Here is a 26,581-nt window from a genome sequence, read left to right on the forward strand (position 1 = left end):
AGAATTGGAGAAGAATTATTGAGCTTAGCTTAGCTTTATTAGAGAGAGTTATTGTTAAGTTGAAATTAAGTTTTTGCCTTGTTTTACTCCTAAAAAATTACTTTCTTTTTCCAAGCCCCATGTGTCTTTAGCATTAACTTAAGTAAGAAGGGAAACCTGGGGAAATTAGTCAGGAAGAGTAGAGTTAGAGTAAAGAACAAAACAAAACAAAAAACTGGTCCTTTTTATGTTGAGAAGCTTATAGAGCCCCAAAAAGTGAAAAAGTAATTCATAAAAACAGTTATTTCCCAAGGCCAATTCAGAAAAGTGGCATTTTACCCAAAAGAGGGATCATGTGCTTAGGAAACTGCCCTGCCCATCCTTAATCCAATCACAAAAGGTGAGACCATCCCCACTTAAATTATAAGTTAGGAGGTTTATGACCCAGGTGTGCTAGAGTGAACAATGTAACAAAATTTGCTACCTCCTGGGCAGTCCTAAGCAAAGGATCTTGTATGATTGGACATGTAAACTAAGAGGAAAACAGGAAATGAATCAAAAGAAGCCTCTTTAAAAGAGAGTTCAGTTTTCTTCTTGTTCATGACTTGGACTTAAAGGAGCCTTGGTGAGTGAAAAAGGCTTACTGACTACCTTAACTTCCCTGGAGGTACTAGCCTCTGTGAGGCTCCCTTTATTGGGAGAAGCCCTAGTGACTAAACCCCTTGTTAATTGCCTTTTAAGCTTTCCACCTGGGCCTTTGGAGCCTTGCCAGAGTAAAGCCCCCAGACTTTAATACAAATATAGTTCATTATTTTAGATCTCTTACTCTACCCTCTTCTCATCTCTCTACTTCTCTTCTCTCCTCTATTTTGTAAATAAATTACTAAAATAATTTTAGGAATTGGTATTTATTCAATTCCTTGGTGACCACACCTTTAAATATTGATATCCAAACCAAAAAAAAAAACTTTTTCCCTCTTACACAGTTATGATTCTCTGTCCTCTATGTCCTATCAGCACTCAAGAGTGACTGACTTTAAGCTGAAACACACCATGAGACGCATCCAGTTGCCCCAAGACTCAAGAAGGCAGCTCATAATATATTAAGTAATTTCATCCAAGACTCCAGGTTGCTAGCATAAATGGAAGATTTCTTGTGCTGCTATAGATTGGGTGTTGTTTGAGTAATACCATGTACATGACTTTGAAGAACTGACAACTAGAAGGAGGAGTGATGATAATAATCATGTCTTTTGGAAAAAAAGAATTAATCAATATGAAAAGTTAATATTAATCTGAATCTTTTTTTGGTACCACCCCACCAATCCTTTGATTTTAAAGAAAAACAAACATTAGGATTAAAGTTCTGGACTATATCACTTTAAAGTTATGGGTGGAGTCCTCTCTACCTTATATACCATACTAGGAGACATTGTACTTGTACTGTGCAAACATTCTAAATGTTGCATATTTAATCATGGCCTCTGAAAGAGCCTCCTCTTTTCAAGACTGAGGTCTGGGTCCACTAGTCAAATATTTTTTGGGAAAAACACATCAGGAAGGTAAAAGGGATAGGAAGTTGCTTTCTTCCCTTAGAATGCCAGATAGAGGAATCAGAAGGTCTGCCTCTGGGATGGCACAGAATGCTTGCAGAAGAGGTGCTTAAGAGAGTAGATCTTCTATTTTTTGATCTACTTTTTATTATTTAACAAATAATCATCAAATTAAGATATGGTCTCTAGAGAATCTTAATCATAACATCAATTACTTGTCCCCAAGTTTGAGGAGCAATGAGGATCAAAGACTTAGAGCTATGGGATCTCAGACATTATCTATTTCTCAATACTCTTATTTTATAGACGAGGTAAAAGAAGGTACTTCAAGTGACTTGCCCAGGGTCACATAGTAAGCAAATGGAACAACCAATATTTGAAAGTAGGCTTTCCATCTATCAGTTCAGAATTTTATTTGCTATAACATTTCACCTCTCAAGAAGTGGGGTAATCAGATATTGGAACTTTGCCATGCCCAAATATTACTATGAATTATTTTATTAGTGCAGGTTCAATGGAGGAAGCAACATGTACCTGTTTTCCACGTATGGAATGGGAGATTCTAAAGCACAGTGTTGTATTATAAGTCATACTAGCCTTAAGGGGGGATAAAGAATCCATTAGAGAAAAAAAGGAATTGAATTTATTGTTTAAATGGCCCAATTTTTTTGTTTTGGGCAGATATATAATCCCTTAAAATAGTATTCTAAAGCTAGAAATCTTTGTGCATCTCATTGTCAAAAGCAAAATATGTTTTAAAAAATATGTTTTAAATAATTTGATTGTCCCAAAATGAGATCCTTTCAAGAGGCAGCCAAGTGGTAGAGTGGAGAGAATACTGAGCCTAAGATTCAAGAAGGCCTGACTTCAAATTTGGTATCAGATATTTACTAACTATATGATCCTAGGCAAGTCACTTAACTACAATATTTCTCAGTTTCCTCATGGCAGGCTAATAATAGTACCTCCCTGTTAGGGTTTGTTTAAGGATCAAATTAGATAATATTTATAATTGCTCAGCACAGTACCTGCAACAGAATAGAATTTTAATAAACTGTTATTCCCTTTTGTACACAACTCAGTTAATTCAGTTTGATTGAAAGAGTATTTATGACCAAGAAACTGTATTTAATGGAGAGTTTTCCAATGGAAAAACTAAATTTATTTAGGATTTAACTTTAAAAAAAATTTTTTTCACGTCTTATAAGAGTAGTTAAGGTATACATAAGAAAGCTTAAACATATAACTGGTAATTTAAAGAGCAAAATATATGGAATCAATTAAAATAATCTCTCCTTTCATTTTTGAATTAACCATACAACTTGTATGAAGATCTTAAAACTGGTTACATCATCATTTAACAAAAGCATTGGAAATTCTTCTTTTCCCCATTCTTAAAAAAGATATACTTCAGCATTAAGGCAGGTGGTCTGATGTTAAGAATATGAGACATAGCAGGAAGCACCCGATTTCAAATTGTTCCTCTCCCACTCAATAGTTCTAGGCACAGGGGAAAGTCATTTCATGTTCTGTTTTTGCTTCCACTGGAAAATCAGCTTTAACTACTTGATCTCTATTCTCCTTTCCAGTACTTAACCCATTGACTTTTTAGAATGTTTTGAGTCATATTAAGATCTTCTTGTTTGTTGTAACAGCTATACATAAAGTTCCCTTTTATAAGTCTTTCACTTCAACTTTGTCCATATTTTTACAATTTAGTTATGGAATTTGCAATTTCCCCAGAACCACAAGTTGTCAGAGGCCAGCTCTGAATAGAATACAATGTTTTTCCAATACCATCAATCTCCATGAACATCTATTTTGTTAACAGACTTAAGAGTGAGCTAATCATCATTATAATCACGCTTTTACTTCAGAAATCCTTAAACTCCTGTTGAGCTACTGTACAAGCAATCTCTGCACTATCGTTATCAGTTGTGAAAAGGAGGCTTTGCTTGTTATTCTAAAGAACTTGAAAGAAATATTTGATAGATCTTTGTTTTAAAGTTGATTTCCCAGAGATATTTATAACTAAAGAAAGTTAAAAAATTGAGTTTAATCCCCTCAACCAGAGGCACAAAGAAAATATTTATGCAATAATACTTTCTGAATAAAACTTTTTTCAAATAATTCCTGCTGTTTCAAAGAAAGACATTATCCCTCCCTCCAACTTATCCTTTGTACCTTGAAAATAACAATTCTACCATAATTCCTTAATATCTATGATGGTAAACTTGAATATTCAATATTTCAAGAAGATAAATTACAGGCACCGGGGTAGATGAGTGGATTGATAGCCAAGCCTAAAGATGGGAGGTCCTAGGTTTAAATCTGGCCTCAGACTCTTCCTAGCTGTGTGACAATGGGCAAGTCACTTGACCCCCATTGCCTACTCTTACCACACTTCTGCCTTGAAGCCAATACATAGTATTGACTCCAAGATGGAAGGTAAGGGTTATTTAAAAAAAAAAAAAAGATAAAATACTCTTAGCCAATTATTTAATTAGAGTTTAACATATGTGGAGCCAAGATGGAGGAGTAACTAGAGCAACAGTGGCTGTTTCACATTGAAAATCCTCTCAGACCAAGAGTAGAATATCACTGAAATAAAAGCAGGTTTAAAAGAACCAACAAAGACAGAGGGAGACAACCTTCAAAAAAAGAAAAACCCAGAGGACTTCCGGTTAAGATAGTGGCAGAGTAAGGAGCAGCTGCTCGATCTCTCCTAACCGAGGCATACAGGACTCCTCAAGGGGAAATAAAAACGAGTCTCGACAAACGAAGGACCCCACAACAGGGCGCAGCATTGAAGGTATGCAGAATCGGGGCACCTCCATGCTATAAAGGGGTGAAACAGCTCTCACTAAAACTCGAGAGGAAGAAGCCCCTCCCCCACCCCCCACACCACACACCTCACACAGCTCCAAGGCTAACGCACAAGAGTGAAAATAGGACTGGGGCAACCAGTAAATCACTAGCAGCCCCAGGGCTTGTACCTGTGTGCTGCAAGATGAGGGACCCCAAGTGGCTGTGGGGGGGAGCCCACTGTCTTTCCTGGGCTTCTGAGTGGGTGGGGACAAAGATCTCTAATACAGGGACATTCCCTAGCCTATGGGAGGGTGAAGGCATCTCCCCAGGGGCGAATAAAGATCTCCAGCCCACAGACTTTCCTTACCTTCTGAGTGGGTGAAGGCAGTGCCCTAGGCTTGAATAAAGATCTCCAGCCCAGGCTTGGACCTGGAGTGAGGACCCAGAGTAGACTGTAGTGTGGCTGTGGAAGCAACCCCTGAGACTGCTAAAGGAGCCTCGGGCAGAGGGGCAGACTGGGGTATACCAGGAAGCCTGACCCTGAGGACAAGGAGACGGGAGCCCTGGGACCTTAGAAAGTGCAGGCAGACCCTGAGTGTGAAGACAAAGCTGAAAAGTGGCAGGGCTAATGATGGCAAGCCAAGAACTCCAGAAGAAGAAAAAGATTATCAAGAAAAACTCTGGAACACTTGACAAATTTTACACAGAGAAAATCCAGACAACAGAGGAGGACAAACAAGTAATCATATCCAAACCTTCCCCCCCCAAAAATGAAAGCTGGTCACAAGCTATTGAAGAGTTCAAAAATGAGATGTTGAAGAAGATGGAAGAGATCTGGCAAGAAAATAACAGCTTAAAAGGCAGAATTTTGCAATTGGAAAGTGAGGCTCAGAAATCAAATGAACTGATAAGCAAATTGAACACCAGAAATGACCAGATTAAAAAGGAAAACCAAAAGATTATAGCCAAAAACCAACAGATTATAGCCAAAAACCAGTCCTTAAAGGCTAGAATTGAAAAATTAGAAGATAATGATCTTTCAAGACAACAAGAACAAATAAAACAAAGTCAAAAGACTGATAAAATAGAAGGAAACATGAAATATCTTAATGAGAAAGTGACAAACCAAGAAAACCGGTCTAGAAGAGACAATTTGAGAATCATTGGACTTCCAGAAACAGCAGAAATTAATAGAAACTTAGACTCCATACTTAAAGAAATTATTCAGCAAAATTGCCCTGAAGTCCTACAACAAGAGGGCAATATAGACATTGAAAGGATCCCTAGATCACCCTTTACACTGGACACAGAAAAGTCAACACCAGGGAATATAATAGCCAAATTCAAGAGCTTTCAAGTAAAAGAAAAAAATCTTACAAGAAGCCAGAAAGAAACAATTCAAATATCAAGGAGCACCAATCAGGATCACACAGGATCTGGCAGCCTCCATGCTAAAAGACTGCAAGGCTTGGAACACGATATACAGAAAGGCAAGAGAGATGGGCCTTCAGCCATGGATCAACTACCCATCAAAACTGACTATATACTTCCAGGGGAAAGTATGGGCATTCAAATAAAATTGAAGATTTCCAAGTTTTTGCACAAAAGAGACCAGGACTAAATGGAAAGTTTGATACCCAACCACAAAAATCAAGAGAAACATGAAAAGGTAAATAAGAAACAGAGGGAAAAGAAAGAAAACTTATAATTTTTTAAATTTGACTCTTTAAGGGCTTAAATAAGATCTAATTATCTATATTACTAGGTGGAGAAATGCTATATATAATTCTCTGTAGTGAACTCTATTCACTATTACAATATTCACTATTACAGCAACTAGAAGAATAATTCATAGGGAGAGGATAGGATACTAAATGCTCTAAGATGACATGGGGGTGGAAAAGAGGGGGGGAATAGTAGGGAATAACAAGAAAAATCTGAGTAAATAAGAAAAATAGGATATTCTATTACACAAAAAGAGGGCATGGGAAGGGGAGGGGATAAACACTATTATAAGAAGGAGAGGAAGAGAGCATTAAGAGATAATAATCAAACCTTAATCTCACTGTAATCAACCCGGAGAGTGAAGAGTAGCCTTATTATCCATTCGGATAAAAAACTCAATTTTACCCTATTGAGAAAGTCAGAAGGGATAAACCAAAGGGAGAAGGGGAGTGTGGAGGTCAAAAAAAGGGAGGGTAGAAGATGGGGGAGGGAATTCATAAGGCCTTTAAAAACAAAAAGAGGGGGAAAATAAGGGAGGGGGTAGAAAGAGAAGTTAATTAAGGGAGGACATAAGGGATAGCAGCTCAATAGCAAACCACTGGTTTAAAAGAAAATAGTGTAAGAAGGGGTGGGTCTAGGGGAGGATTCAAAAATGTCAGTGAATGCACAACTGATAGTTGTAACTCTGAATGTAAATGGGATGAACTCACTCATAAAACGGAAGCAAATAACAGAGTGGATCAGAAACCAAAATCCTACCATATGTTGTCTACAAGAAACACATATGAGGCAGGTAGACACAAACAAGTTTAAGGTTAAGGGCTTGAGCAAAATCTTTTGGGTGTCAAATGAAAAAAAGAAGGCAGGAGTGGCTATTATTATCTCTGACAAAGCCAAAGTAAAAATAGATATGATTAAAAAAGACAGGGAAGGTCAGTACATCCTGATTAAAGGCAGTATTAACAATGAGGAAATAACACTGCTCAATATATATGCACCAAGTGGTATAGCATCCAAATTCATAAAGGAGAAACTGGCAGAGCTCAAGAAGGAAATAGATAGTAAAGCCATAATAGTGGGAGATCTAAATATTCCTCTTTCAGATCTAGGTAAATCAAACCGAAAAATAAATAAGAAAGAGGTAAGAGAGGTGAATGAAGTCCTAGAAAAATTAGATTTAATTGATATGTGGAGAAAAATAAATAGGGACAAAAAGGAATACACCTTCTTTTCAGCTGCACATGGTACATTTACAAAGATTGACCATGTAATAGGGCATAGAATCATGGCAAACAAATGCAAAAGAGCAGATATAATAAATGTAACCTTCTCAGATCATAATGCAATAAAAATAATAATTAGTAAGGGTACCTGGACCGGCAAATCAAAAACCAATTGGAAGTTAAACAATATGATTCTCCAAAACCAATTAGTCAAAGAAGAAATCATAGAAACAATCAACAATTTCATTGAAGAGAATGACAATGATGAGACATCCTACCAAACTCTGTGGGATGCAGCCAAGACAGTACTCAGGAGGAAATTTATATCCTTTAGTGCATATATTAACAAATTAAGGCAGGCAGAGATTAATGAATTGGGTATGCAACTCAAAAAATTAGAAAGTGAGCAAATTAAAAACCCTCAGATGAAAACTAAATTAGAAATACTAAAAATTAAGGGAGGAATTAATAAAATTGAAATTAAAAGAACTATTGAATTAATAAATAAGACTAGAAGCTGGTATTTTGAAAAAACAGATAAAATTGACAAAGTACTAGTCAATCTAATAAGAAAAAGGAAAGAAGAAAACCAAATTGACAGTATTAAAGATGAAAAGGGAGACCTCACCTCTAATGAAGGGGAAATTAAGGCAATCATTAAAATCTATTTCACCCAATTATATGGCAACAAATATAACAATTTAGGAGATATGGATGAATATCTACAAAAATATAAATTGCCTAGATTAACAACAGAAGAAATCGAATACCTACATAATCCCATATCAGAAAAAGAAATTGAACAAACCATCAAAGAACTCCCTAAGAAAAAATCAACAGGACCTGATGGATTCACAAGTGAATTCTATCAGACATTCAAAGAGCAACTAATCCCAATACTAAACAAATTATTTGATATAATAAGCAAAGAAGGAGTCCTACCAAATTCCTTTTATGGCACAAATATGGTACTGATTCCAAAGCCAGGTAGACCCAAAACAGAAAAAGAAAACTATAGACCAATCTCCCTAATGAACATAGATGCAAAAATCTTAAATAGAATATTAGCAAAGAGACTTCAGCAAGTAATTAAGAAGATCATCCACCATGATCAGGTAGGATTTATACCAGGAATGCAAGGATGGTTCAACATTAGGAAAACCATCCACATAATTGACCATATCAACAGTCTAACAAACAAAAATCACATGATTATCTCAATAGATGCTGAAAAAGCCTTTGACAAAATACAGCATCCATTCCTATTGAAAACATTGAAAAGTATAGGAATAGGAGGACCCTTCCTAAAAATAATAAACAGTATATACCTAAAACCATCAACAAACATCATATGCAATAGGGATAAATTAGAAGCCTTCCCAATAAGAACAGGAGTGAAACAAGGATGCCCATTATCACCTCCATTATTCAACATAGTACTAGAAACACTAGCAATAGCAATTAGAGAAGAAAAAGAAATTGAAGGTATCAAAATAGGTAATGAGGCGACTAAACTATCACTCTTTGCAGATATGATAATCTACTTAAAAAATCCTAGAGAATCAACTAAGAGGCTGGTAGAAATAAATAACAACTTTAGCAAAGTTGCAGGATACAAAATAAATGCACATAAATCATCAGCATTTCTATATATTTCCAACACATTAGAGCAGCAAAAGGTAGAAAGAGAAACACCATTTAAAATCACCCTAGACAATATAAAATACTTGGGAATCTATCTACCAAAAGAAACACAGCAATTATACGAAAACAACTACAAAACACTTTCCAAAAAAATAAAACTGCATCTCAACAATTGGAAAATCATTAATTGTTCATGGGTAGGATGAGCTAACATAATAAAAATGAACATTATACCCAAATTAATTTACTTATTTAGTGCCATACCAAACAAATTACCAAAAATGTTTTTACTGAATTAGGAAAAAGTATAACAAAGTTCATTTGGAATAACAAAAGATCAAGAATACCAAGGGAAATAATGAAAAAAAATGTGAAGGAAGGGGGCCTAACAGTACCAGACATTAAACTATAATATAAAGGAGCAGTCGTCAAAACAATATGGTACTGGCTAAGAGATAGAAGGGAGGATTAGTGGAATAGACTTGGGGTAAGTGATGTCAGCAAGACAGTGTAGGATAAACCCAAAGAACCCAACTTATGGGACATGAATCCACTATTTGACAAAAACTGCTGGGAAATTTGGAAAACAATATGGGAGAGATTAGGTTTAGATCAACATCTCACACCCTACACCAAGATAAATTCAGAATGGGTGAATGACCTGAATATAAAGAGGGAAACTATAAATAAGTTAAGTGAACACAAAATAGTATACCTGTTAGATCTCTGGGAAAGGAAAGATTTTAAAACCAAGCAAGAGTTAGAGAAAATTACAAAATGTAAATTAAATGGTTTCGATTATATTAAGCTAAAAAGCTTTTGTACAAACAAAAATAATGTAGTCAAAACTATAAGGGAAACAACAAATTGGTTAAAAATATTTATATCAAAACACTCTGACAGGGGTCTAATTACTCAAATATACAAGGAGTTAAAAAAAAATTTGTATAAAAAATCAAGCCATTCCCCAATTGAAAAATGGGCAAGTGATATGAATAGGCAATTCTCAGGTAAAGAAATCAAAAGTATCATTTAGCACATGAGAAAGTGTTCTAAATCTCTAGTAATTAGAGAAATGCAAATCAAAACAACTCTGAGGTATCACCTCACACCTAGCCGATTGGCTAAAATGAAAGAAAGGGAGAGTAATGAATGCTGGAGGGGATGTGGCAAAATTGGGACCTTGATGCATTGCTGGTGGAGCTGTGAACTGATCCAACCATTCTTGCTGGCAATTTGGAACTATGCTCAAAGGGCTATAAAAGAATGCCTTCCCTTTGATCCAGCCATACCATTGTTGGGTTTGTACCCCAAAGAGATCATAGATAAACAGACTTATTCGAAAATATTTATAGCTGTGCTTTTTGTAGTGGCAAAGACCTGGAAAGGGAGGGTATGTCCTTCAATTGGGGAATGGCTGAACAAACTGTGGTATATGCTAGTGATGGAATACTATTGTGTTAAAAGGAATAATAAACTGGAGGAGTTCCAGGTGAACTGGAAAGATCTCCAGGAACTGATGCAGAGTGAAAGGAGCAGAGCCAGAAGAACATTGTACACAGAGACTGATATACTATGGTAAAATCGAATGTAATGGACTTCTGTACCAGCAACAATGCAATGACACAAGACAGCTCTGAGGGATTTATGGTAAAGAATGCTACCTACATTCAGAGGAAGATCTGCAGGAGAGGAAACATAGAAGATAAACAATTGCTTGAATGCAGGGCCTGAGGCGGACATGATTAGGGATGTGGACTAATGTGGACTACCACACCAATGCAACTAACAACAATATGGAAATAGGCCCTGAACAAGGACACATGATAAAACCAGTGGAAATGTGCATCGGCCATGGGTGGGGGGAATGCGGGGGGGGGGGTGAAGGGGAAAGTAGGAGCATAAAGTATGTTAACAGGTTAAAAATGAATATTAATAAATGTTAAAAAATAAAATAAAATCATCAGCAAGAATCATCTGTAATGTGGGCAACTTAGAAGCCTTCCCAATAAGATCAAGAATGAAGCAAGGATGCCCATTATCACCTTGTTTATTCAATATTGTGCTAGAAATGCTACCAGTAGCAATTAGAGAAGAAAAATAAATTGAAAAGTTTAAAGTAGGCAATGTGGAGGCTAAACTGACACTCTTTGCAGATGACATGATGGTATACTTAAAGAACCCCAGAATATTAACTAAAAGGCTAGTCGACATAATTAACAACTTTAGTAAATTTGCAGGGTACAAAATAAACCCACATAAATCACCTGCATTTCTATATATTTCCAACACATTTTAGCAGCAGAAGTTAGAAAGAAATCTCCATCTAAAATCACTCTAGGCAATATAAAGTATTTAGGAATCTCTTTGTCAAGGCAAACACAGGAATTATATGAACACAACTACAAAACACTTTTTATACAATTAAAACTACATCTAAAAATTTGAAAGAAACATTAATTGTTCCTGGGTTGGACGAGCTAATATAATAAAAATGAGAATCCTCCTGAATTTAATCTACATACCTATCAAAATACCAAAAAAATGTTCTTATAGCATTAGAAAAAAAATATCACAAAGTTAATCTGGAAGAACAAAAGATCAAGACTATCAAGGGAAATAATTTTAAAAAATGTGAAGGATAGGGGCTTAGCAGTACCAGATCTTAACTGTTCTATAAAGTAGCGGTCATGAAAATAATAAGTAGACTCTAAACAACTACCCCAGTGCAACTACCAACAATATGGAAATGGGTCATGAACTATGACACATGTAAAAACCAGTGGAAATGTACATTGGCTACAAGGGGATGGGTGATAGGGTAGTGGAGGGGAGAGTAAGAACATGTATCATGTAACCATGGAAAATTTTTCTAAAAATAAAAATAAACACACAACAATATGGTACTGGCTAAGAGACAGATGGGTGGATCAATGGAATAGACTAGGGGTAAATGACCTCAATAAGCTAGTGTTTGATAAACCCAAAGCCCCCAGCTTTTGGGATAAGAACTCACTACTTAACAAAATGCTGAGAGAATTGGAAAACAGTATGGGAGAGATTAGATTTATTACAAAGATAAATTCAAAATGGATAAGTGACTTAAATATAAAGAGTGAAATCATAAATAAATTAGGTGAACATAGATTAATATGCCTGTCAGATCTGTGAGAAAGGAAGGAATTTAAGACCAAGCAAAAGATAGAGAACACTGCAAAATGTAAATTAATGACATTGATTATATCAAATTAAAAATGTTTTGTACAAACAGAAACAATGCACCCAAAATTAGAAGAAATGTAACAAACTGGGAGAACATTTTTATAAGAAAACACTCTGACAAAGGTTTAATTTCCCAAATATAGGATCAAGTCAAATCTACAAAAAATCTTGTTATTCTCCAATTGACAAATGATCAAGGGATATGAATAGGCCTTTTCATAGGATGAAATAAAAACTATCAATAAGAATATGAAAAAACATTCTAAATTTCTTCTGTAAAAGATGGGGCACCAGGGAGGTAAAATGTGACCTAATGGTTTGTGGGTACACACTCTGGGTTAAAGGAGAGACAGGACCAACCAGGATAGGGAGACCAGAGTTCACTGCCAAGCTGCTGTTAACTGTCAGAATGGCAGTTGGCCCAGCTCACCCAGATCACCCCTAGGCCAGGGTCTTTGGAACCAGCAGGAAAGGTAAAGGCTTTTAATAGTTTATTATGATTAACTAAATAAAGGTGGGATAGGGGATTTTGCACTTAAAATCCTAAAGGACAAATCACAGGGGCAAAGGGAGGACTTGTCTCCTCTAATTCTAGTTGACCTAGGCCAGGCAGGGCTCAAAGGAGCATTTCTGGAGTCACTGGGAAGGCTGCTTCAAACCTGGTTCCAGCCAAGTTTGACCAGCACAGTTAAAGGGCCTGAGGGCGGCTTTGAGGGTTCTCATGGTAATCCAAAAATGATCACAGGATGCCAAAAGCCAAGGTGGTCCAAGGTACCCAAGTAGAGAGAGTGTGCTTGAGATGCTGTCTACCAGATCCCATATCCCTCCTTCACTTGGTGCAGCTCTGCAGGTCTTGTCCACTTGCTGAAAGCCACCACCATTCAGGATCCCAGGGAATCAGGATGCAGGGTGTCCTTAACTCTGAGATCTCTCAGGGCTAGCTGCATTTTGTGTCAACCACTAATGGAGGCTCTCTCAGAGCACAAGCCCTACTTCCTGCTCCTTCATTCCATCTTGGAATCCTCCAGCCCTTCCTGCTGGGTCCAACAGTATATGTAACTAATACTAAATAATCTTCCTCACAACACTTCTGATTAGAGAAATGCAAATCAAAACAGCTCTGAGGTATCACCTCATGCCTACTAGATTAGCCAATATGAAAGCAAGGAAAGTGATAAATGTCGAAGGGGATGTGGCAGAATTGGGATAGTAACATATAGCTGGTCGAGTTGTGAATTGGTCCAACCACTCTGGAGTGTTATTTGGAAATATGGACAAAGTGCTTTAAATGAATGCCTGCCCTTTGATTCTGCCATACCACTGCTGGGTTTGTACCCCAAAGAGATAATAAAGAAAAAGATGTACAAAAATATTCATAGCCATGCTCTTTGTGGTGGCAAAAAATCAGAAAATGAGGGGGTGTCCATAGATTGGGGAACAGTTTAATAAATTGTGGTATATGTTGGTGATGGCATATTATTGTGCTAAAAGGAATAAAGAAATGGATGAATTCCATGTGAACTGGAATGACCTCCAGGAATTGATACAGAGTGAAAGGAGAAGAACCAGGAGAACATTATAAACAGAGATGATATATTATGGCACAATTGAATGTAATGGACTTTTCTACCAGTAACAGTGAAATGACCCAGGAAAATCCAGAGAAATTTAGTAGAAAGACTGCTGTCCAGATCCAGAGACAGAAGTGTGGGACCAGAAATGCATTAGAAAAATATATGATAGACCACATAGTGGGATAGGGTTTTGATGTTAAAGAATCACTCTACTGCAAATATGAATAACATGAAAATAGGTTTTGAACAATGATACATGTATTACCCAATGGAACTGCTTGTTAGCTTTGGGAGGAGGGAGGAAAAAGTGATGAGTTGTGAATCATTTAACCATGGAAAAATATCCTAAATAAAAAAAAAATTAAAAAGAGTTTAATATAATAATACTATTGCTATTGTTTTCCTGATCTTACTAACTGATCCTCCAATTTTGTTCTGGAGAGTTTAGAAACTGTTGCATCTATTATTGGAAGTGAACATGTGAGAGGGAGTGAAATGTGCTGAGTATGGGTGTTGTTTCTAACCCTGAGTAGTTGAATGGGCCTGAGCAAGGCATTTAATCCATCTTCCTAAGCCACTTACATGAATTCTCATCCCTCTCTCAATCACAAAAATGTTGAAAACACAGATGGAGTAAATGTAAAAAAAATTAAAACTGTTCAGCATAATGACAATAATAATTACTAACTTTTCATGGAACTTTAAGGTTTGAATATTGCTTATTTTAGGTAGCAATGTTTGGAAAGAATTCACATATTTCCTTCTGACACATACTGTTTTCATTATCATGAACTCCAGAGATGCCAAAGCAACCCTCTAAGACTTTAAGTTATGTATAAGTTGCCAATCTACATGAGTAGATTGTTTTTTTACATCAGGATTACACCCAATCATGAAATTACACACATATTGTTTTATATTTAAATTTATGTATGTTTATGTGTATATGTATATGTAAATATATACATACATATTTGTTATCACAAGACAGCTCAATAAACACAGAAAAAAAGAGCTTTCCAGAATATATAACAATTTAGTCCAATAAATATTACATCATAAGATCACAGTTGTGAAGCTAGTATGAATTTTAGAAAATATTTAATGCACCACTGACCATCTTTTTATAAATGAAGGAACTGGGACCTAGATGTAATTATGTCTTCATCCTAAATCCTCTTTCCTCTTAAATAATTACTTATCTACTTATAAGTCAATAATCTTATATGTCCTAAAATTAACTATAGATTACATATATAATATATATAATAAATATATAAATATAAATAAAAATAAAATCCTGGTCATAACATTCATTAACAATTATAGTATAAAAGCCCTTATGTAATTATTTAGAGTGTGTATGATCTATGAGAAATTTTGAAGCCAGAGTGAATTCTAACCATTATTTAAAATTATTGTGACTTCTCTTTACTTTTAGAAACATAGTACAACCCTTCAGCTTAGTCTAATTAACAAGAAAATTCTCTTTTCAGGAATTTTTTTATATTTGCATTGGAAGATATATGTTAATATAGTTCCAGCATCACAAAATGACTGTATCCTTTTTTCTTTGACTTTTCCATTTCCTTTACAGACAAAGAAGGGGAAAATATCTTTCCAGCTTCTCCCAAGCAATCACTCTCATCATTATCTCCAAAATTATAGTTAGAACTGTCATTTCCACAATATTCAGTTTGATTAAGAAGCTAGAGTGTCAGTAAATATAATATCTTTAGAAAAGAATTTTAAAAGAAGCGCTTGTTTTATTTTGTTGTTGTTGTTCAATCACATCTAACTCTTTATGATGCCGTTTTAAGTTTTCTTAGCAAAGATACTGGAATGGTTTGTCATTTCCTTCTCCAGCTCATTTTATAGATGAGGAAACTGAGACAAATGTGGTTGTGATTTCCATAAGGTTATACAACTATTAAGTGGTTGAGGTCACATTTGAACTCAAGAAAATTAATCTTCCTGACTGCAGGCCAAGCACTCTATCTTTTGTGTCACCTATCTATCAAAAGTGTTACCTATAAATTATCTCATTGGAATTTCTCTTGACTAGAACTCTGGCCATTGCTTCAGAGATATTGTATAAATCAAAGTCATTGAATGGAGCATTAATAATTTACTTTTCTTTCTACATTATATTTGTCTTTTGTCTTACCTATGGGAGATCTGTCCCTTCATTTACCATTGAGTCCCCTTCTTTACTCTTTTATTTAAAAAGAATATGAAGAGAGGAAATACAAACACATATTTGTTTTCACATAAATGGCACATAACCATGTCTCCTCCTTAGTTTCTAACTGGTCTTTCTTAAAATTTTACAATTTCACAAGGCTTAACTGTATAATCTAAAATTTTGTTCTAGGCTTCCTTTTATTTCCTCTCTATAATGTCTTTCTTGGTGTGGTGGTAGGAAAAGGAAGAACACTACATTTTTCCTTTCAAGATATGAGTAACATATTTTAGAATAAGCTTCCTAGTTGATGTCAAATGGGCACTCATTTCATCCCTCTGTTTTGATTCTTTTACCACAGTTCTTTCACAATTACCAGTTGACAGTTTATAAACCATAAAGCCTATTTTTCATTTATATTTTATAAATATTGATGCAAACTGGTTATTATATAGGAACCCAGTTCAATCAATCAACATTTATTACATACATATATGTCAGTCACTTGAGATTTCTCTTTATAAATCAAAAGAATATAGTGCTTTGTTTTGTAATAATATGCAGAAAATGATATTTCTTAGATTATTTTCCAAATCAGAAGTTGTATTGTAGAGAAGATGGAAAAGCAGGTTAAAATTCTGCTTGTGTCACATACTGAATATATAAATTTGAGGAAGTACTTCAAATTCTCAATTATATAGATCAGTGGTTCTCACTTTCTTGTCTCAGTAACTCTTTAAACTCTTTAAATTATGGAAGACCCTCACAAGGAACATTTTTTTAATGTGACTTATATCAACAGATATTCCTGTACTAAAAGTAAAATATCAGGACTATCATGTAAATTGTTTTTTTTAATTAATAGACTCCTCAAAGATTATTGGGGACTACTTAAACTCCTTGAAACACATTTTCAGAATCCATTGCTCTAGACAATAAATTTCAAAAAGATTTAAAATTTTGGAGAAATTAAAAATATGCATTGCTTTATAGGAGTCCCTCACTCCACATACTAGTTCCTTTTCCCAAAGAAGTCACGGGTCTAGTCCATCTCTTTATTCAAATTGTAAATCAGTGCTTTTCTCCCATGACAATGATGATATCATCAATTCCTATAGTGTTAATGATATTCTCTATGCTGATTACTCCCACATTTGGATTTCTAGATATAGACTTTATCCAGAGCTTTAGTCCTATATCATCAACTGTCTGACGTACTTTTCAAACCCGTTGTATCAGACAGCTGAAATTCAACAAGCACATTTCAGAATTCAGTGCCTTTTCTCGAAAACCTATCTCACTTCCAAAATTCCTAATTTCTAAGGGCTTTATCATCTTCACTGTCTCCAAAGAATGTAACATCCTGATATCCCTGAGTTTTCATATATACTGATTCTACATACCCACTTACTTTTCAAACCCTGTGTTTTTTTTTTTCCTTTCATGAAGCCACTCCATTATTTAAACTGAGACACCAATCACATTAATCTAATCCTTCTTAGTGGTTTCCTTACTTTGAGTCTTCAATGAACTCAACAGTTGTTAAACTTCTTATATATAATTTTATCTCTTCCCAACTCAGTGGCTCATGATCATCTCTGGAATAAAGTTTACAATTTTCTATTTGACATTATTAAGCTTCCAAATTGTTTTCCCAACCTACCTTTCCAAACTTATTTCCAAACTTTTACCAAATTTTCCAAAATTTCCAAAATTTCCAATTTTCCAAAATGCCTTGAAAAATCCAGTCCATTTTAACTGGTCTTCTTCTGCTTTATATAGATGAAAGTCCATGACATGCATCCTTGCCTTTTTATGCTCTTTGTATTCCTTTGTCTTTGCCTTTCTTTCTCCCCTCTCCATACTTAGCACAGTGCCTGGAACACAGTAAATGCTAATTAATGCTTATTGACTGGCTGTCTGTACCACATGCAAATTGAGTACTCTTTTCCATCTCTCAAACTCACATTTTTGTTTTAATGATCAAGCCAAGTATTGTCTTCTTAATGAGAATTTGTTTAATCTATCTGTTACTTGTGGCTTCTTTCCTTGCACCCCTGAAATAAAACATACACATACAAATATACACATACATCACTTCCAAATGGGCTGAAATCTCATTGATAGCAGAAACGATTTCCTATTTGTTTTTGTATCTCCAACACTGAGCATGATATGGGGCACATAGAAAAGCTTAGTAAATATTTACTTAATGATTTCAATGGTTAGTTATAAAGTTAGATAGAAGGAACAGAGAAGATATATGGAATTCTTAATCTTCTCTGTCTCCCTGAGATTCCATCAAGATTTGAACCTGGTCCTTTGTCTTGAAATCCAATAATATTCCAATACAAAGACTAATATCATCCCCTTCTCATTTCCAAATAACACTTTCTCTATATTATAGGATTTATCTACAAAACTTAAATAGAATTCTCAATATAACTTGAGAACTTAGGGCTTGATGAAATGAGTCTGTCATTAAAAATATATAAAAATTAATGACATTATGAAGAATAAAGAGGCAAATTATTATGAGAAGATAGAATAATTTATTGAGAACATGAAAGATCTTCAAAGACTATTCAGTTCAAGTCCTTTCTTTAATGAATAATAATCATGAGGCAGAGAAGTTGGAAGTAACTTTTTCAAGGTCATAAGGTAATAAGTGACAGAGACCAGATTCAAAGAGAGGGACTCAGATGCTCATTTCAGTGTTGTTGTTGTTGTTGTTGCTTTCCATTGATTCATTCTATTTTTTCTTACTTCCTGTTCAAAATATTTGATTAGGGGTATGGATGGCAACTCATTCATTGGGAAACAAGTAAATGACAAATGAAGTTGGCCTTCATCTGCTGAAATATAATATTTTTTTACCAAAAGGTAGAGTAACTCAAAGAAAACATAGTGGATTCTACTTAAATAATGATGTAGCAAATATTTTAAAAAAATAATTAATTAATTATGAAATTTTTTCATGGTTACGTGATTTGTTTTCTTTCCCTTCCCTTATACCTCCTCCTTTCTGGAGCCAATGAGCAATTCCACTGGGTTATACATGTATCATTGTTCAAAACATATTTCAATATTATTAATATTTACAATAGAGGGATCATTTATAGTCAACATCCCCAATCATGTCTCCATCAAATCATGTGATCAATCCTATGTTTTTCTTCTGGGTTTCTATTCCCACATTTCTTTCCCTGCATGGGATAGCATTCTTTCTCATAAGTCCCTCAGAACTCTCATTGCATTGCTGCTAGTAGAGAAGTCCATTACATTTGATTGTGCCACAATATATCAATATCTCTATCCAATGTTCTCCTGGTTCTGCTCCTTTCACTTTGCATCAATTCCAAAAGGTTTTTCCAATTCACATGGAATTCCTCCAATTCATTATTCCTTTCAACACAATAAATTCCATCACCATCAGATATCACAATTTGTTCAGCCATTCTCCAATTGAGGGACACCCACTCATTTTCCAGTTTTTTTTTTGTCACAACAAAGAACACAGCTATGAATATACTTGTACAAGTATTTTTCCTTATTATCCATTTGAGGTACAAACCTAGCAGTAGTATTGCTGTATAAAATGGCTGGGAGTCTTTTAAAACCCTTTTGGCATAGTTCCAAATTGCCTTCTGGAATGGTTGGATCAATTCACAATTCCACCAGCAATGCATTAGTATCCCAATTTTGTCACATCTCCTCCAACATTTATTACTTTTCTTTGCTGTCATATTGACTAATCTGATAGATGTGATGTGGTACCTCAGAGTTGTTTTCATTTGCATTTCTCTAGATATGAGAGATTTAGAACATGTTTTATGTGCTTATTGATAGTTTTTATTTCTTTATCTAAAAACTATCTATTCATGTTCCTTGCCCATTCATCAATTGGGGAATGGCTTGATTTTTTGTACAATTGATTTAGTTCCTTATAAATTTGAGAAATTATACCTTTATAGGAGGTTTTTGTTATAAACATGTTTTCTCCATTTATTTCTTCCCTTCCAATTTTGGTTACATTGGTTTTCTTTGTACAAACTCTTTTTAATTTAATGTAATCAAAATTATTTATCTTACATTTTGTAATATTCTCTGTCTCTTGCTTGTTCTTAAATTCTTTCCTTTCCCATAGATCTGACAGGTATAATATTCTGTGTTCACCTAATTTACTTAAAATTTATATTTTATATTTATATGTGTCATTTACCCATTCTGAATTTATCTCATTATAGGGTAAGAGATGTTGATCTAAACATAATCTCTCCCATACTGTTTTCCAATTTTTCCAGCAGTTTTTGTCAAATAATGGGGTTTTATCCCAAAACCTGGGATCTTTTGGTTTATTGTACACTATCTTACTGAGGACATTTACTCCAAATTTATTCCATTGATCCTCCCTTCTGTCTCTAAATCATATTGTTTTGATGATCATGGCTTTATAGTACAGTTTAAGATCTGGTAATGCTAGGCCCCCATACTGCACATTATTTTTCATTAGTTACCTTGGTATTCTTGGTCTTTTGTTCTTCCAAATGAACTTTGTTATTTTTTTTATAATTTAACACAAAAAGTCTCTTGGTAGTTTGATGTGTATGGCACTGAATAAGTAAATTAATTTGGGTAGGATTGCCATTTTTATTAATTCCTTCAATAAAAAGTACTTTTAAAAGTAAGAAATGCTAACATTTATCTAATCCAACTCATGTTTTATAGGAGGGTAAATGATGATCAAGAGAAAAGAAATACCTTGCCTAACGTATCAGAACAATATGATGCACATCTTGTGGTCTTTACTTCTTGTGGGCATTACTTAATGACCATCTAAGTAGGGAGGAGAAAAGTAGTTATTAATCACTTTCTATGTACTAGACACAAGGCCAATCATTGGAGATATAATTCCAAAAATAAAGGCATACCTTGCCCTCAAGAAGCTTATAATTTGATGGTGAATAACAATGCAAAAAAAGGAACTGAAAAGTGAGGGTTTTAAAGAGTTTTCCGGCACATTGGAAATAAGAAATATTTCCCCAGGTCTAGGCGATAAATGAAGAGTAAACTGGGCCTAACAACAACATTGAAGTTCCAGCATGATCTCAACAATATACCTTGTGTTCACCTAATGAATATAATAATTTATTTTGTATAGAAAATGAATTATAATTTGTGATCCAAGTTTGAATAATACATACTGAAAGTGTTCCTAAAAATTTTCTATGATGTTCAAGTACAGGAAGCTAGAAGTGTTTTAATGCAGCAGGGAATCACATTTATATTGAGAGGGACATTTGGTTAACTGTGCCAACTGGTCCAAAAAAAGGGAATGAGTACATTTATTTTCTTTCCCTAATGTTGAAACATATTGCAAAATATGAAGGCATATGTTACTTAAAATGGATTATGCTGCACAAGATGCTACATATCTAATATTAATTGGTGTACTTCTTGTAGAATTGGTTAATAAATGGGTCCTCATTTTATTAGGGAAGATGGTCTGATTTTGGAACCATAAAGTTATAAACTAAAGATCATGCCATTTCAAAAAACATACCCTTTGTTATTCATTGTCTGTTGTTTGACAGGCAAATGGCATATTTAAATTAATTTTCTTCCTAAAAATATTTGTAGGAATGTTATCATTCTTACTTTGAGCATGAGAAAAAAAAACAAGATGGTCATAAATGTGATAGGTAGGACATGGCGATCTTTAAAATATTATAGTGTAAGAGAAGGAAATTAGGATGGAGAAATGGATTTTTCAAATATCAAAAAAAGGGAAGACAATCATCCCTTCAGGCCATGGGTTATTGAGATGGATTTTTATCCTGGTAAAATTCTATAGTTTATTGTATATAGAATGATGAGTGAACATCTTAAATGGAATTTATGATAACCAAGAACCAAGAAAGTTTTATCAAAAACAAATTAGCATAAGAATACCAGTCATTTCCTAGTTGATAATTATTAAGAGATATGAGCAGGCTTTTTTTAAGAAAGATAAATCAAAGCTCTTTATAATCATAAAAATGTTCAAAATTACTCCCTACTAAAGAAATACAAAACACATCTGATGTACCATATTAAATCTATCAGATTGGTTAATGAGAAAGAAAAACAAAAAGGCAAATTTTAGAGGTGATATGGAAAAGTTGGTGCCTTAATGCACTGTTGGTGGAGTTGTAAATTGATCCTACCATCCTGGAGACCAATTAAGAACTATACCTAAAGGCCTATAAAATTGTGTACCTTTTGTCCCAAGTATGTTTCCCAAAGAGATCAAAGGAAAATACAAAGGGCATTCTTATACAAAAATATTTCTAGCAGCTGTTTTTGCAGTGGAAAAGAATTGGAAATTGAGCGATGGATAAAATGAGTATTGGCTTTTCATCTCTGACAAGTGAAACCACTGAACATTTATATATTTGCCTAGTGAAAATTTCTGATTTCCTGAAGAAATTATAATAGTTCACTTCTGGAAATAAATAACTATTTTGTTCCTTGTTCATCAATTTTCACTCATTTCCACCTCTTTTTTTTAAACCCTTAGCTTCTGTGTATTGGCTTATAGGTGGAAGAGTGGCAAGGGTGGACAATGGGGGTCAAGTGACTTGCCCAGAGTCACACACCTGGGTAGTGTCTGAGGCTGGATTTCAACCTAAGACTTCCCGTCTCTAGGCTACCCAGCTGCCCTCTATGTCCATCTCTTGATGATGCCATTTGATGTTTTCTTGGTAAAGTTATTGGATTCATTTGTCATTTCCTTCTCCAGCTCATTTCCAAATAAGGAAACTGACACAAACAGAGTTAAATGACTTACTAAGGGTAACACATTTACTAAGAGTCTCAGGCTAGATAAATTTTCCTGATTCCTGTCTAGGTGTTCTACCTACTGTGCCACCTAGCCACCACACTGTGTATAGAAAGCAAATATAATCTATTTACATAATTCCTTTTTATTCATAAGTATTCTATATATTTGCTGTACCACTTTCAGATATGGACCGTCCACCTCTACCCGAAAGTATTTCTTTTGCATTTCCTAAAGAATATGTTCTGTGGCTATCCATTTCTAAAATATTCTCACTGAAGTAGGTTCTTAAGAACAAGATAAAGTAGAAGCAATTTAAATTCTGAAATAGCTTAGGAAGTATATTCTGAAGTTTCCATCTAATTCTCCTAAAGACTGAGCTATACAAAAGATTATTTTGAATTCTGATTGTGTACATAGTGTTCCATTGTGAGTATCCTGTGGGTTGACAAAGAAGGAAGATTGATCTGTGGGAAGTTGAGACAAACACATAGGGACTAGACACAGAAGATGCCCAAATTGATATCTATCTGAGTAGTAAAGATCTCAAAGAGCTGCAAGAATTCAAATAGACTTGAGTAAAATAAAAAAGTGGTTGAGGTATTATAGAGGTAGATTAAAAAAGGCAAAATGAGAGTATGCAAAGGCTTCTGAACTGGGCATTAAGAGCCACATTTTTAGAACTGTCTAGCACAAATTAACTATTTGACACAGGACAAGTCAATTCATATCTCTGGTTCATAGTTTCCTCTTGTGTGAAATGGGACTTCTCTAGGACCCCTTCCATAATTCCAAATTCTCTGTTATTCATTATTCTCTAATCACAGCTTTCCATTTATGGCAAATATAGCATCCAATGTTTAAACTTCCATTACATTTTCCTGTTATACTAAAAAAAATCTACAAAGAGCATTCTGACTCATCAAAGAAAGCAATATTTTGAATGATCTGGCTTTTATTTTGGTATTACATATTTTTAGTTTCTTCTACCAATGTGTATTTTATTTGTCTCATTAGAATGTGCAAGTGATCCTGAATTTTCAATAATTATGTCATCAGTTCACAAACCTAGGACAATTGATCAGACTGGAAAGACTTTAAGTTGGTGCTCAATGAGGGTCAATATATTGAAGATCATTGTAGCTAAGTTTGGAGAAGGCTTTTCAATCAAGGTGTACCAACCATAGTTAAAGATAGAATATGAAGTGGTGGTTAGAGGGTAAGACTTGGCATCAGAAAGATCTAAGGACACATACAGCCTTTGAACTGATTGGTCATGAGTAAGTGTCTGGTAATTCTCACAATCTGATTTTATGTACTACTCAGACTCCCAAGATTTATTACAGGTATCTAGGGGTTTCAATGGAACAATCAGTGGCTCTATAACCTGGAAGACCTGCGTTCATATATGACCTCAATTAGATGTGTGATATTCATTAAAGATTTTCCTGGCTTAGTTTTTCCATTATATGCCACTATCCTCAGATGGAAGAAGTTCTCAAAGGCAATAAGTCAACCAGTATTTGTTAAGGGTTTTCTATGTCCCAGGTAATGATTGAAGTGCTTAAAAAGCAGTGCAGGAAGAAAAACATAAATGAAATCACTGGCAAAAAAGCTGGAGGGTATTAGTGAAATGGCTCACTGGGATGTCACAAACTCCTTATTAAAAGCCTAAAACTTACCTTTGTATTATACTACTCTTACCAAATAAGCCCACATGTGGGTCATGAATTAATCCAACCTACCCTAGACCTATCCCACTTTGTTTTTGCTTGCAACATTTTAGGTTCCTGTTATGGGAGCTTAGAGAGTTAACTCTATGTCTCCAGTTCAACTAGTAAGTCTATGATTTTTTCACTGTCCTAGGCAACTCGCTCACACTATTCACCATAAAAGAGTTTCTTTCCCTTTTGTTTATTCAGTGAATCACCCCCACTCACTTACCCTCCTTAATTCATACTAGCTTCTTTATTTCTCCAAATATTTGGAGAGATGGGAATCACAAACTTTATTTTTTTCCAGTTACAGGAGAATCAGATCTTTCTACATACCCTGGTCCTGGTTGTGAAGAACCTCTGAACTTACCAGCAACCCTACCTTTATACCCTTGAGTTTTCCTGGTTTCTCTATTTCAACTTGTACCTGAAATTTCTCTTATATGTTTTGCTTCCATTAGAATATGAACTTCTTGAGATGAGCCATTGTCTACATTAATATATATATTTCTATCCTCATCACTTATTACAGTTCTTGGCACGTAGTAAGCACTAAATAAATAATTTTTCTCTCATTTGTATATAGTTCATAAATAAGTCTATCAGTTATCCCTCTGTGAAGGGACATTCCAGGTGAGTAAATTCTAACACTAATGAAGCCCAAGGTCCAGAATCCAATATACAAGAAAGGAAATAATAAATAGAAAACCAAATGAAAACATCTACGAAGACATGGAGCAGTTATAAACTGGCTCTTTGGAAGGAATGGACACAATGATGAAATCATAGTTCAATTTTAAGATTAAAATATTTTACTGTATTTTAATTATTTTCAAATTGGAAATGTTTTGTGATATAAATGGTAATTCCCCTATTAACTAGGAAATTTAATTAAGCATAATGTCCATTTCATAACCCTTTCTGAGAAAAGTGAATTTATTTTAGCATCTGTTTGATTTGGCAGAATCTCTCTGGAAATGCAATTATTGTTAGGCTGGTATCATCTTCTGAATATAAATGATCAAATAAAACCTATCTTTCCCTTTGGAATATAAGTTCCATGAAGGGGGGACACTTTATTTTTCTATCTCTACTACATAGCACAGAGTCAAACACTATCTAGGCTCTCAATAAATGAGTTTTGATTGATGAATCCCTTCAAATTATAAACATGACAGTCCTTGCAAGGAAACAAATGTTTAAAACAGTTTAATAAGATGAAACACAAGAAAACAGATTCTGGTCTGTTCCCACTTTGTTTTAAATATGTAAATCACTCCCTCCCCAGGGGCAAAGATATGTTAGGAAAGAATCAAGATTAAAAATAATTCTGCCAAAACCATAAGAGGTATGGTCTCTAATTAATTAATTAATTAGTTGATTAAAAAATTCCACATCCATATAAGCCATATCGCAGAATACCAAACAAAACAAGAACAAAGGTTTTTTTATGATTTCACATGTAAAATTGATACATCATTTTTTGACTTCCCACTGCATTGAGAAGGGCTGAGAGGAAGGGAGATAATTCATAATTTTATATATACATATATAATTATATATATATATATATTCATATATATGTGCATATATATAAATGAATGTCAAAAATAAATAATTAAAATTAAAATATTTCTAACATAAAAATATTGTCTCAACTAAAATTTTATCTAAAACTAGAAAGCTTTCCCACATAATATTAATTATTCAGAATGGTACATAAAACAATTGTTCTTCCTAACAATGTCTGTATATGTATAATGAGAAATAAAATTGACTGGATACTTTCTCCCCATCATCTCCTGTAGAGATAGATAACTTGAGAAATAATGAGTAATAATCATGATAGCTGACATTGGTCTAATGCTTATTGTTTGCAAAGTACATCACATTGTTTTGCTAATTTGATACTCTCAGGAGATTTATAAGTATTTATTATTCTTTATGTGTAAGCGAGATGACTGGGAACCAGAAGTAAATTGCCTTAGTCAGAGTAACACAAAAGAAATGTATGAGGGGCAGCTGGGTAGCTCAGTGGAGTGAGAGTCAGGCCTAGAGACAGGAGGTCCTAGGTTCAAACCCGGCCTCAGCCACTTCCCAGCTGTGTGACCCTGGGCAAGTCACTTGACCCCCATT

Source organism: Gracilinanus agilis, chromosome 2 (genome assembly GCF_016433145.1).
Source record: "Gracilinanus agilis isolate LMUSP501 chromosome 2, AgileGrace, whole genome shotgun sequence".
Taxonomy (NCBI): Eukaryota; Metazoa; Chordata; class Mammalia; order Didelphimorphia; family Didelphidae; genus Gracilinanus; species Gracilinanus agilis.